Source organism: Megascapheus bottae, chromosome 9 (genome assembly GCF_031878675.1).
Source record: "Megascapheus bottae isolate mThoBot1 chromosome 9, mThoBot2.hap1, whole genome shotgun sequence".
NCBI classification, from domain to species: Eukaryota; Metazoa; Chordata; class Mammalia; order Rodentia; family Geomyidae; genus Megascapheus; species Megascapheus bottae.
In genome coordinates this window covers 28,134,814-28,147,788 of record NC_143517.1, presented here as the reverse complement: position 1 = coordinate 28,147,788, position 12,975 = coordinate 28,134,814, and positions in this window count along the sequence as shown.

The following is a 12,975-nucleotide window of genomic DNA, read 5'->3' as shown; positions in this document are numbered from 1 at the left end:
CTTTTACATGCTCCTTTAAAAATACTTTTTTGAGCTTGGAGAAGGAAGATGGCGCCGAGACCATAGGGACGCTGCCTAGATCTCTCTCACAAAAAGAGAGAACCAGGGAGTCCCACGAGCCAATTACTTTAAGAAATCCACAACAACAAACTCAAAAAATACTTTTTTGAGTGCTTTTCTTTTCTTTATTTTACAGTTTTAATGTATCTTTTATTAATACCAAACAGAAAAAAACTTCCCTTCTATAATAACTGGTTTAGATACATTAAATTAGAAAATGAATTTTAAACATTCAACTTCTTGCAAATGGGATGTAGTTTAGGTAGCAGATTTATGTGAGGTTCTGGCTTCAATAATAGCATCACAGAGACCAAATCCAGAAAAAAGCAACCACTGAAACCAACCAGCAAAACAATAATAAAAATTTTAAAAACACACAAAAATTTATGCAACTGAATTAAGTATCTAAACTAGTATGTTTAGATAATATGGATATTACAAATAGCAATCATTCTCAGACTTTTTTGTATTGAAAATAAAACACAGGCACTTAAGAAACATTGGCTACATAGCAAGTTCCAGGCTAGCCTGGGTAACAGGACTTGTCTCAAAAATAAAACAACAAAGCCAGGTACCAGTGGCCTGTAATGCTAGCTACTCAGGAGGCTGAGATCTGAGGATTACGGTTCAAAGCCAACCCAGGCACAAAATGTCCTTAAGATTCTTATCTCCAATTAACCACCAGAAAAAAACAGAAGTGGCACTATGGCTCAAGTGGTAGAGCGATAGCCTTGAGCTGAAGAGCTTAGGGATATTGCCCAGGCCCAGAGTTCAAGTCCCTCACTGACAAAAAATAAATAAAATAAACAACAGGCCAGATGCTGATGGCTCACACCTGAAATCCTAGCTACTCAGGAGACAGAGATCTGAGGATTGCAGTTAAAAACCATCCCATCAGGAAAATCTGAGAGACATCTCCAATTAATCAGCAAAAAGCCAGCCTTGAGCTCAGGGGTAGTGCCCAGCCCCCCCTTTTTTAAAAAGAATTTATTAACATTGATTTTTACATCATATTTCAAATGACATGTTTAACAAACAAGTGTTCAAGAAGGGAATCTCTATATACAATCACTGGCACTTAGTTTTTAGAACATAATCAAAATTAGGCCAAGAGTTTGTATATCATAGATGCATATTAATTTATGAATTAATTTTGATTATGTTCTAAAAATACTTTTAAATATATTTTTTTCTTTCTTTCTTTCCTTTCTTCCTTCCTTCCTTTCTAACTCTCTTTGTTTCTGTCTTTATCTCTGTCTCTGTCTCTGTCTCTGTCACTCACTTTCTCTCTCCCTGTACTGAGCCTTAAACTCAAGATTTGGCTGCTATTCTTGTGCTTTTTGGCTCAAGGCTAGTTCTTTACCTCTAGAGTCACAGCTCCACATCTAGATTTTGTTTGTGCTTTTTTAGAGATAAGGGTCTCACAGACTTTACTGCCTGGGATAGTTTCAGACTATGGGCTTCAATCCATAGTTCTCAGTTCTCAGCCTCCTGAGTAGCTAGATTCTATGAGTGCTCAGCAGCACTTATTTCTTTAATAAACATTTTCCAGGAATCTTGTATAAAATCATGTCTATTTGAACAAGTAAATGCATTTCTGCAGATTACTAACATCTGAAACAGATTAGGCAACAGAGAAGTAGTTTTCAACAATAAAGACTACAGTACAGTGTTTGAAGCTTAGCCTAGTGGTGCAGTGTTTGCCTACATGCACAAAGACTCAAGTTCGATTCCTCGGTACCACATAAACAGAAAAGGCCAGAAGTGGTGTTATTGCTCAAGTGGTAGAGTGCTAACCTTGAGAAAGTTCAAGGACAGTGTTTAGGCCTTGAGTTCAAGCTGCAAGACTAGCAAAAAAAAAAAGACTAAAATAATGGAATTATTAAGGGGAAAACCTGTAATTTAATAAAATGAATATTTTTGTAAAATAAGGATTAAAATGATGTGTTAATTACTAGGCCATTAATTCCAATAAATATCGGTCTGATGAATATGTTCTATAAATCTCTGATCCAGGTAGTCTTTTCTATGACTCATAAAAGAGAAGCTTCAATATATAGGTGGCATATCATGAGCAACACTTAGCGGGTGGGACTTGGAATAAAAGACCCAGGGCCCTCTTCTTGCCTGGTTTGCTTTTTGGTTTGATTAGTTAAATTAATCTATCATCTCTCATATTTTTCTCATTTTACAGCCCGTCTTTTCATATTTGCAAGTTTAATATTCTCTGTACTCATGGAATGGACCAGATAGTTCTTCATAGCAGAACTGAAACTTCTGACTCCACAAATCGTCTTCCTGGTGCTGCCTTCCCTGCACACTGAGCATAACAGACACCACCTCATCTAGCACATCTGCATGGTAACAGTGTGAAGAGAGGAGTACTCACAATTCTACTTCAAAGCATTACAGACTATCCTTTTGAATTATACTTCCTATATGGGTTTTCATCCCTCAAAATACAGCACTTTACAAAGTACAGCATACACAAAATTGGAGAATGAAAATAAAATTCTGAAAGATTGTGAATAGACAGTATGTCTGAACTCTGCAACAATCAATGACGTGGTCCTTGTGATATGTGAAGACTGGTAGATGTATGGTCTATCATGAGTGAAAAGATCCATGTCTATGGCCTTGCCCTCATATACTTTGGCATTGGTCTACAGAAGTTCTCCATTTCTCTACTATTAACAGAAACCATTTTTGTTCACTTTACTCAGATGCCTAGGACAATTTCTGGCAGAAAAGTACCATTTGCTGCTTTTAATTCTTTGGTTTTCTCTTTCTTTTAGTACACCTGGCTCTTGTTGTCCTTTCCTGCCAAATAGAGAAGCCAGAGACATACCAAGACTGACAGTGTAGTTTTTGTTAAAGTTCTACACTTAGTCTCACCACTAACTCTACAATACTGGGAAAACTATAAAACTGTTCTGGGCCTCTGTTCAATAGTAATCAGAAATATGTGTATGATTCCTTATCACTATAAGGTTTCCATGCATTCTAAAATGTATATGTTTATGTATTTAAATAATGGCATAAAATTGAATCAACATCAGTGACAGAGAATCTACTATATTATAAGGTGATAGTCTTAGTGAATTGTTGAACATCTTGAATTCCAACTTTATCTAGAAATAGTGAGGAACGTATGCAGCTCAATGATGTTATCAATAATAATACAATGTCATTAGTGAATAAATCTGTAAGTCCAAATTTTCATTATAGTCTCTAGGCTTTCAAGGAAAGTGTAAGTGGCTTTCAAATGATAAAGTTTTTTCATAATACTTCAGTTGCATTAACAGAATATATTCATATAATTGCCACATTTAGACTTTTCAAATGTAATTACACATGGATTTTTACTTTAATTCAATGATATCAATAGACAACCTAATCACATTTCATAATCTTGAAATATGTAATATATGTATGTAATATACTCCACCATTTGTCATTTTGATGTTTTCTACTTACTTTGTGGCTTTTATGTCAAGTTTAGACTCCATGATTATAGTCTTTCTAGCTGCTGATATTTTCAGTGACCTATATTGATGCAATTTTTTATTTTATTTCATAGGCAATTTTGTGGCTGTCCTACAAGAAACATTTTATAGTTTTAAGAAACTATTTTAAGCAAACAGAGCAACTTTAATATCATGCAAAAGCTCCATTTCTTATGTATTTATTTTGTGTTATATTGATGCTCTAAATGACTACATTTTTTGACAGTCGTGGGGCTTAAACTCAGGGTCTGAGCACTGTCCTTGAACTTTTCTCAAGGCTAGAGCTCTACCACTTGAGCCACTTCCAGCTTTTTTTCTATCTATATGGTACCTAGGAATCGAATCCCTGTCTTCGTGCTTGCTAGGCAAGTTCTCTACTACTAGGCAAAACTCCAGGTCCCTAAATGACTACCTCCTTTTTTTCATATATTTTTATTGTAATTAATAAAAGGGTTACATTATATTCACCAGATAGAAGGTGCATTACTTCACAAACATTGATATCCTTTCTCATGTTTTGGTCCCCATTTCCCTCCCCCCATCGCCACCCCTCATCTAGTTTTCCTCCCTTCCCTATCCTATTTCAAATAACCAAAAAACATATCTGCAATATATGAGATAACAAGGTAAAATACTGTAACAATATGAGATAACCAAGGGACAGCAAAATAGATGAGAGATAACATAGTACATTAAGGACAGCAATTATTCATTATATTATATACAGTATCCATCAACATACTTTTGCCTTTAAAATTTCTCTATTAGAATTGAAAATGATTTCTAGAACATCAAAAAAGTAAATATCCTTCCTGCATTTACCTTTCTCATTTACCTTTATGAGGAACTTCCTACTTTTATGTATCTTTATGCTAATCTACAAAATTCTTTGTTAAAAGTAGAAGATTCTGAAGTTTTTACCAAGCAGTATGGAAGATTCTTTTATGAAGGGGTTCTTTCTTACACTTTCATTGTACCTCAGCATTCAAACTTCAGAAAGCTTATCAGTGACTCAGAGCTTCATCTGATCTAGAGTGTTATGAGTTTATTTTCTTGCTACTTTGAATATTCTTTTTGTATTTGATTTGAGGGGTCTGTATTGGGATTTGTATCTGGGGGCTCAAGTTTGCTAGACAAAATCTCTACCACTTGAATCATTTCCTCTTACTTTTAACCCTTTATTTTTTATTAAAATGCCATTAGCTACATTAGATTTCCTTTCATAGATTTGAGAAGGCTTCCGCTATTATTTCTTCAAACTTTTCATCCTTCCCCTGCTAGAAGACCCAAAGAATTCTTGCAAGTGTGTACTATGTGTTTGGTTATACTCTATGAATTTTTAGGAACATTTCACTCTTTTTCATTATTTCTCTTTTACCTTTCTACATACATAATTGTGAATAATTTGACATTAAATGTGTCCATCTTTTATTCTAATAGGTCAATTCATCCCTTTTTGAGGTTTTCATTTATTTTGTTAAGGTCCACAACTTGATTAGATAGATAGATGTATAGATAGATAGATAGATAGATAGATAAATAGATAATATATATACATGTATAAATATACATATGTATGCATTTGTATGTGGTATCTTGATTGGGTTTATGAAGGAAAAGTGTTTTTCAAATATTTCTCTGGAATAATCCTTTCTGGACTTACACAAATTCATTTGCAATTAAAGGAATTTTTAGTTCCTTATTTTCAAACGCTTTTGATTTCTTGCTTATTCATTTATTTGTTTGGTCTTCCTGTAGTAAGGCAGATTTTCTGAAACACTGCAACCAGCCCAAGTCTCTGTCTCTCTCCCTCCCTGCCTCTTTCTTTCTGAATAGCCCTCAGGATGCTACAATATGCCAGGTCACATCAGCACTTTGAATTAGCATGTCAGAAATCAATTCCTCATGAAGCTCACTGAAAAGGTAGGTTTAGACATAGTCTCTATTCAGCTCTATTTGTCTTACTTTCACCCCCAATGCAGGCACTGAGGGACACAATGCCTAGTTCTTTTGTCCCCAATCCATTGGTCTTCATGTATACCATAAACCCACCAGATCTCTTGAGGCCCAAGGACACCTAGGGTCTCCTGGTTTCCCTCTGCCTTCTGTGACAGATGAGCTAGGAATAAATTCCTAGTAATGAACAATTGATGAAGTAGAATTTTGAACATGTACTTCAGTTTTCCTCTTAGAAGGAAGTCACAGTTGGATTTTTTTGTCCCTTTCAATCAGTCTGCACTGAACTCTGGGATGCTGTAGTACATCCTAGTTCAGTTTATAAACTTAGATCTGAGTGACTTACAAATCATAATTGATACCCTTTCCTGTCAGCATTCAGATGTAAACAAAGGAGAAACCTGTCCTTCAGGCAGCAACCTCATATATATATGAACTCTGAACATGTGTCAGTCTTTTCTCTCCAAGGAGGGGCTAGCCTCTGAGAATATACTTCCAACTGTGATACATGGTGTCAGAGGGTAAGTGAGGATGAACAAGTTTCAGCCATGATAGTTTTTAACATGACATTGTGTACTATGATCACTTATTTTCAGCAAGATGCAGCTAGAAAGATATCCATCCTGTAATTCAGAATGCCGTACATATCATGAAATCTAATCTTTTCCCCAGGTAAAAGAATTGAGATCTGCTGCATTCTTTGTTTGTTTCTGATTTACCCATACTGGATAGAGGGAAGACAATATCCACTAAATGCCATGGATTTCCTATCAGTTCTTTGTAGCTGGTTTCAGGCTCATCTGGGGTACTGAAGCCTATTTATGTGAACCTGGATTTTTGACAGAACAATTCAGATATTGTTCATGTACTTTTGTGGAGTGAGTGTGTCTTCATGAAAAAGAAAAGCTTTCTAGCTTATGATTTTGATAATGTCATTTCTGGATTCTTTCTTTCTGACATCCTCTAAATAATTTTTATATTTCTTTAAGCCACTGGTCAACCAACACTTAGCTGTAATGAACCACAGTTCATATTTTATGTTTGCAAATTGTCTTTATTCTATTTTTCAATATCCAGAACTCAAATTGCAGTGATTGCACTGAAACTATGAGGAAATATAATAATGGATGATGTAGTTATGTTCAAAACATTTGAGTATCATTTTAATATCACATATTGCAAGTTCCATAAAATTAAGCTTTTCTATGTGTTTGCAATCTATATAAAACCTAAAAGGCTATAAAAATCTAAGCTGGAAATGGGGTGTGTTTGGCACATGATCAAACTATTTATGTATCCTTTCACTAGTTGAATTATGACCTATCTTTCATTTTATTAAGAATTTCAAAAGGACATTCAGGATATGGAAACAAGAGCCATATAATGTGTGATAGTTGTTCTTAATGTACTATGTTATGTTTCATCTATTTTGTTGTCCCTTAGTTATTCTTATATTTTTACACTATCTAACCTTGTTATTTGGTATATTGCATATACATTTATTTGTTTATTTGAAATAGGATAGGGAGGGGGGAAACCAGAAGAAGGGATGGGGTGGGGGACAAAAACATGAGAAGGGGTATAAATGTTTGTGAAGTATTGCACCTTCTAACTGGCGAATATAACTGTAACCCTTCTATTAATTATAATAAAAAAGAATTGCTTCTGTGCCATGAAAATGAGAGAAAATTTGTCTTCATTAATTTTGATTGTCTTTGATTCATTCATTAACCACTGACAAAGATGTTTATATGTGTTTGAACAGATAACTTAGGTCAGTGTCTCCAGGTTAAAAGTGTATGTTTATATTATTACAAGTTAGTAATTGAATAGTTTCGATTACTAGTTTGTAGGAAAGTGTTGCTAGGAAGATATTTCTGTCATCTGTGTTTACATGAAGGCTAAATTTTTAATAAAACAGCATCTTCCCCATGGAACAATGTTGGAAAAGATTGTCCCTAAGAACAAAGAAAAGATGAGTCAAAAACAAATTAGTCAAAGGATTTGCGATGATGTTCTGCATTGATTTGTTTCTTGAATTCTTAAAACCTTTCAGTTTAATTCCTTCAACTTAGAAAATTGCTCTTTTGTATTACTTTTTATTCTTTCCAATGGGAAAAACAGCAAATGTGTAAGAAAGAGAAAGAGATTAGACTTTAATGGACTACATGACTTTAATTCTTTTACATTTTAATATAAAAGAGAACAATAACTTATTTTTGAGGCTTTTATCCATTAATTAATGTAGTTTTATTCTCAATGTCTGTCTGCCTCAAATTATTTTTGATAACTTTTCCTTTTCATTTTTCTTATAAAAATAAATGTTAAAGATTTTTATTATTGTGTAATAATAATTAAAATAAATAGTAGCAAAAAAGTATTAACCTTTGTAGTGATAACTTCTCCTTGGTTATTCACTGTGCTTTCATATGAATTTATGAAAATGATTGATAACAAAGTGAGATACTATGTATTTGGTTATTTGAAATTTGATAGGGAAGGGGGGAAAACCAAGACGGGTGGGGGGTGTGGGGAGGAGGGTAATGGGTACCAAAACTTGTGAAAGGGTATCAATGTATGTGAATTAATGCACCTTCTATCTGGCAAATATCATGTAACCCTTTTACTAATTACAATAAAAAAAGAAACTAAAAAAAATAAAAAAAGAAAATGATTGAGTTCCTTCAAGAATTCCTTCATGCCTCTAGAATTTTCGGATCAATGTTAAAACATTTGTGAATATATCTTTACCACATAGCTTTGTGTAAGTAACACAATATGTATCCAAATTTTAAATAAGCAGCAGGGAAAGAATTATGCCCTTCAATTACATATCTTCTAGGTTGGTTGAAAATGTTCTCAAAAACTTATTCTCACCATGGTTGCTTTTAAAAGTAGATATTTTAGTTAAACCTTTGCAAGAGTAAGAAAATAAATTACACCCTTTGCTTCATACTGCCTCTGCAATTTTTCAGACCTTAGTGAAATATTTATTTTCCTCTCTGTTTGAATATTTCTTGAAGATAATTAAAATACTGAATTTGAGTGTCTGCTACAGAGCTGAGGCCAACAACGAGGCTTAAAATCACAATGTATAAATGTGGGAGTCTACTTATACAGAAGCTTCCTCAACTAATGAGTGATTTCTTTCTTAAAGATCATTAGAAGAAAATACCAAATGCAAAGAATAATTAAATCTATAACTTGACCACAGATTTACATAATTCGAATTCTAAGTAAATGCTTTAGTATATGTTGTCTAAAGGTGAGAGGTTCATCTACACATTTCCTACAAACACATAAATAATAACAATATAATATCAGTAATTGAAAAGGAAGAACCTTTCAGTGACCCGGGGACATGATTGAATAGGTAAAATGCTTCCCAGCATGCATAAGACCCTAAGTTCAAAATATTAGTACTTTCAAAAGCAGACAATTTCGGAAAGGAGCAAACCATAGGGAAACATTGTGAATAATTTACTGGCATATAATCTGTAATATGAACAGTTTATAGATAAAGTAACTTCCTAGAAATAGCCTAAGAATATTAAAATTAATTAAAATAAAATTTTACATTAAGGTTTCAATGACAGCCACTATATTAGAGATACCAATTATTTTCTAGTTATTAGTAGGATGTTTCACTTAATATCTGTAATTTTTTTCAATATAATCAAAAAGATAAATTTATAATTCTTATTTGTCGAAATTATTGATTGATATCAATAATTTATCACTATTTGTCTAGACTAGCAACTTTTTAAAAGTTCTTCATTTCAATATAGACTAGCAAGTTAAAGTTTTAAATTTCAATGTTGTCTATCAGAAGCAAAATACTTATCAACACATGCTTTTTTAATGTTTGATGGAAATACTCACAAATCAACTACGAGTTTAACAGAACTCATGAAGAAGCTGATGTTCTTTCAAGTCATAATTATCTAGATGTGAAATTCAAATAGTCTTGTTTTCACACAGTCTATTTTATATAACAATTGTAACCACTCATGCCTTATTTCCTCCACAAGCTAAATTCTCTGGGGCTGGAGTCATGCTTAATCCATTTTCATGTAACATTATATGCCTCCTATGGAGCCTGGCACATAATAGTGACTTAGAATATGCTAATTGATTTCCATGTTTATATCCTACTGAGCTCAAACTGTTTAACAAATCATTTACCAAATTTTACTTGAGATCTGACCAAGGAAACAAATAATTTTAATGTTAACCTTACAGATAAGTCTACACTAGTATTCAAAGAATTAAAGATGCTTAACATATGGTTGAGAATAGTTCATGTCTATTAATGAATATGTCAGCTTTGCAAAAATATATGTAGGTCAGAAGCATAGAGCATTGTGTTCAGAGCTGAACCTCACTGTCTTAAACTGGAAGGAGTTCAGGACAAATGAAAGGTTGTTACTCTCATTATTCAATAGATTTATCTGCCATGCCTTGCTCACATGAAGTCTATGTTCTTGGTTCTTTCAAGGACCTACAAGAAAGAGTGGATAATAAACATACAATAAATTTCTCAAAAACATCATGTAAGACAGATTTGATTCAGAGAATTTTATTCTATCTCTTTCTAGTGTTCTTTGTTGCCATTCAGAATACAAGTGGGGACTTGATAATGAAATGACAAGCCAACATTTGGTAAATTTCAAGTGTCAGGCTAGTTTCTCCCTGCAGAACTAAGAAGGAAGTTGATACCACAGGTGGCATACCACAGCCTATTTTTTGTTTATGTTTTGGTTATTGTTGAGTGTTTATATCAAAATTTCATTTTAATCACTCATAATTGTTGAAATTCTTGTATTTTTACTTTATTAAGCTAAGTTTGCTAAACCTAGAGCCACATACTTGAGCAGTCCTGAGCTTTTGTTTGGTGCATTGGTTCTATTTAGCCAAGTTGAAATATACTTCCACAACCTTTCCTTGTATAGAGCTAACCACAGCTATTCTGTGGTTGAGTATTAAATTTTAATTTACAGAATCTACAGTTTTGACTCTTCTTATCAAATAGTGGAAGTGACTCGGCTGTGTGCTGCTTTTATAATAAATTGTAGGAGTTTTTATTTGTTTATTGCCAGTCCTGGGCTTGAGCTCAGGGCCTGAGCCCTGTCCTTGGACTTACTCAAGGCTACCACTTGAGCCTCAGCACCACTTCTGGCTTTTTGTCTATGTATGTGGTACCAAGGAATCAAACCTAGGTCTTCATGCATGCTAGGCAAGCACTCTGCCACTAGGCCAAACTCCCGGCTCCTGTAGGAGTTTATTTTGAAATATGATATCAGTGCTAATTTTCTTCTACTGAGACAGAAAAAGTATCTGTCAGTAAACAACATATTCACCCATAGTGTATATGTCACAGAAGTCAAAAGTGTTTTGAAATTACACATAAAGCAAAGAGTTGAAAAAAACTGAAAGATAAAAGTATGGAAGGCATACACTGTTAGATAGAAAATGTTATTATCTCACCCTAACCGTTTTTATTTTTTATTTTCCCATCTTGGGGCTTGAACTCAGGGCCTAAGCAGCACTGTCCTTGGGCTTTCTGAAGGCTAGTACTCTACCACTTGAGACACAGTACTCCTTGCAGCTTTTGCTGGGTATGTGATACCGAGGAATTGAACTGGGGGCTTCGTGCATGCTAAGCAAGCACTCTACCCCTAGGACAAACTCCCGGACCCTTTAATATTATTTTTCACATAGAAGCAAGCAATTTTATTTTCTTCAAAGGTAGCAATAATCTTCATCTGTAAATACATAAAACAAGGGTGTGGTTCGATGGGGAGGGTCTTAGAATCTCCGATTTTCCTTACTGTTTTGCTTTCTAGTTCCTTCTGCAAAAAGGGGTTTGTCAGGAAACATCTGCAATATGGGGTGAGCTTCTCAAAGTCTGTGCATCTGAGTATCACAAACAAAATGAAAATGACCTCCTACACCAGTTTGATTAGGGTTTAGATTACTGTGGTTTGGCTTTCAAGCTGGAAACGAATGAAACCAGGGATGTATTTTTGGATAAAGTTAAAAAGGGATCATGTTTGTAACTGAGTGTTCTACTTCTGTGTCATAGTTGCGGCCCACATGAACCCTTCCATCAACTCGAGATTTTTCTCACCTTATGTGTCAAATATAACATGAATCGAATTGCAGTTACACTTTTATTATTTTAGTAACGATGACACTAGATGTGGATTTGCTTTGGGGCTCAGAGCAAAATGCCTGTGACAGAAAGAGCTACTGCAGCTGAACTGGCACAGATTACACCAAAGCCTGTGGGGTCATCAACTAGAGGTGCCCAAATCATTCGCACAAAGGGAAATTAGCGCTCAAAGAAAAAATTTGATTGACTTGGGGAATCTAAATTTCCATCAGTGCAAATAACAGCCTGCTCTGAGGTTCACTGGCACCACATATGTGTTCCTTAGTCACTCGGCTACTCCCGTCTCATCCTGACTTCTGAGGAAGGAACCAGTGAACTGACTCTATTCTAGAAGTTCCACCACAGGCCAGGAAGGCTTGAAGAAGTCATTGTGACCTCCAGCCCTTTCTTTGGTCTGCATCCTTGAGCCTGTGAACCGTGACAACCCTGACCTGCACCACCTACCTCTGTCTGCACATAGGTGCACAGCAGACCCTAAGGGCCATAAAAACCAATGTAGATGATGAGCATGGACTCATATTTCAAACAAGAAGTCTTTTCTCCAAGTCCTTCCTTCTGCCTCTCACCAGCTTGCTATGAATAACTCCATCCAGCAACATCTCCTTAGAAACTTCAGATTAATTTTGAGGCAGACCTCAAAGCAAGCCAGGACTTTGTCTCAAGTCTTCAAATTTGAAATAATTTTTTTTCTTCACTGAACTTTTTGAAATCGAGCTCAAACTGCTGATTTGTGGCATCGACTTTTCCTAGTGCATATACTTAATTTTATATTCACATTTTCATTCTCCTTTCTTACTTTGATAATGGTATACAGTAGTATTATTCATAAATATTCTAAAATAGTTTCACCCTCATATTAGCCTTTAAGAAACACTAACAGAAATTCCCCTTACAGGCAACTCTTTTTGTCCTTGATTTGTAAGAAAATTATACTTCAGAATAGAGGCTCTATGTGTGAAGTTAAAATTGGTGATTTTCATATTGTGAGGTACATGTTCAAGCATCAAGAAGTTCTCACATTAATAAAACTACCTTCACACTGTGCATTAAAGTGGCTCGCAAGTGCTGTCCTTAGGCCTTCTATTATCCTGTGTGGTGCATGACAGGTATTGTGATGGCATTTACAGTCAGATGGAAAATACAACCAAAGCACTCCAGAAGATAGGCCTATTGCCAGTTTGCAAATCACAGTGAGAATTCAAATAAATCCTATTATCGTACAGTGTTTTGCTTACAGTCCATTTATCTGTAGATTTGGTTGTTCATACAGGTTGTATG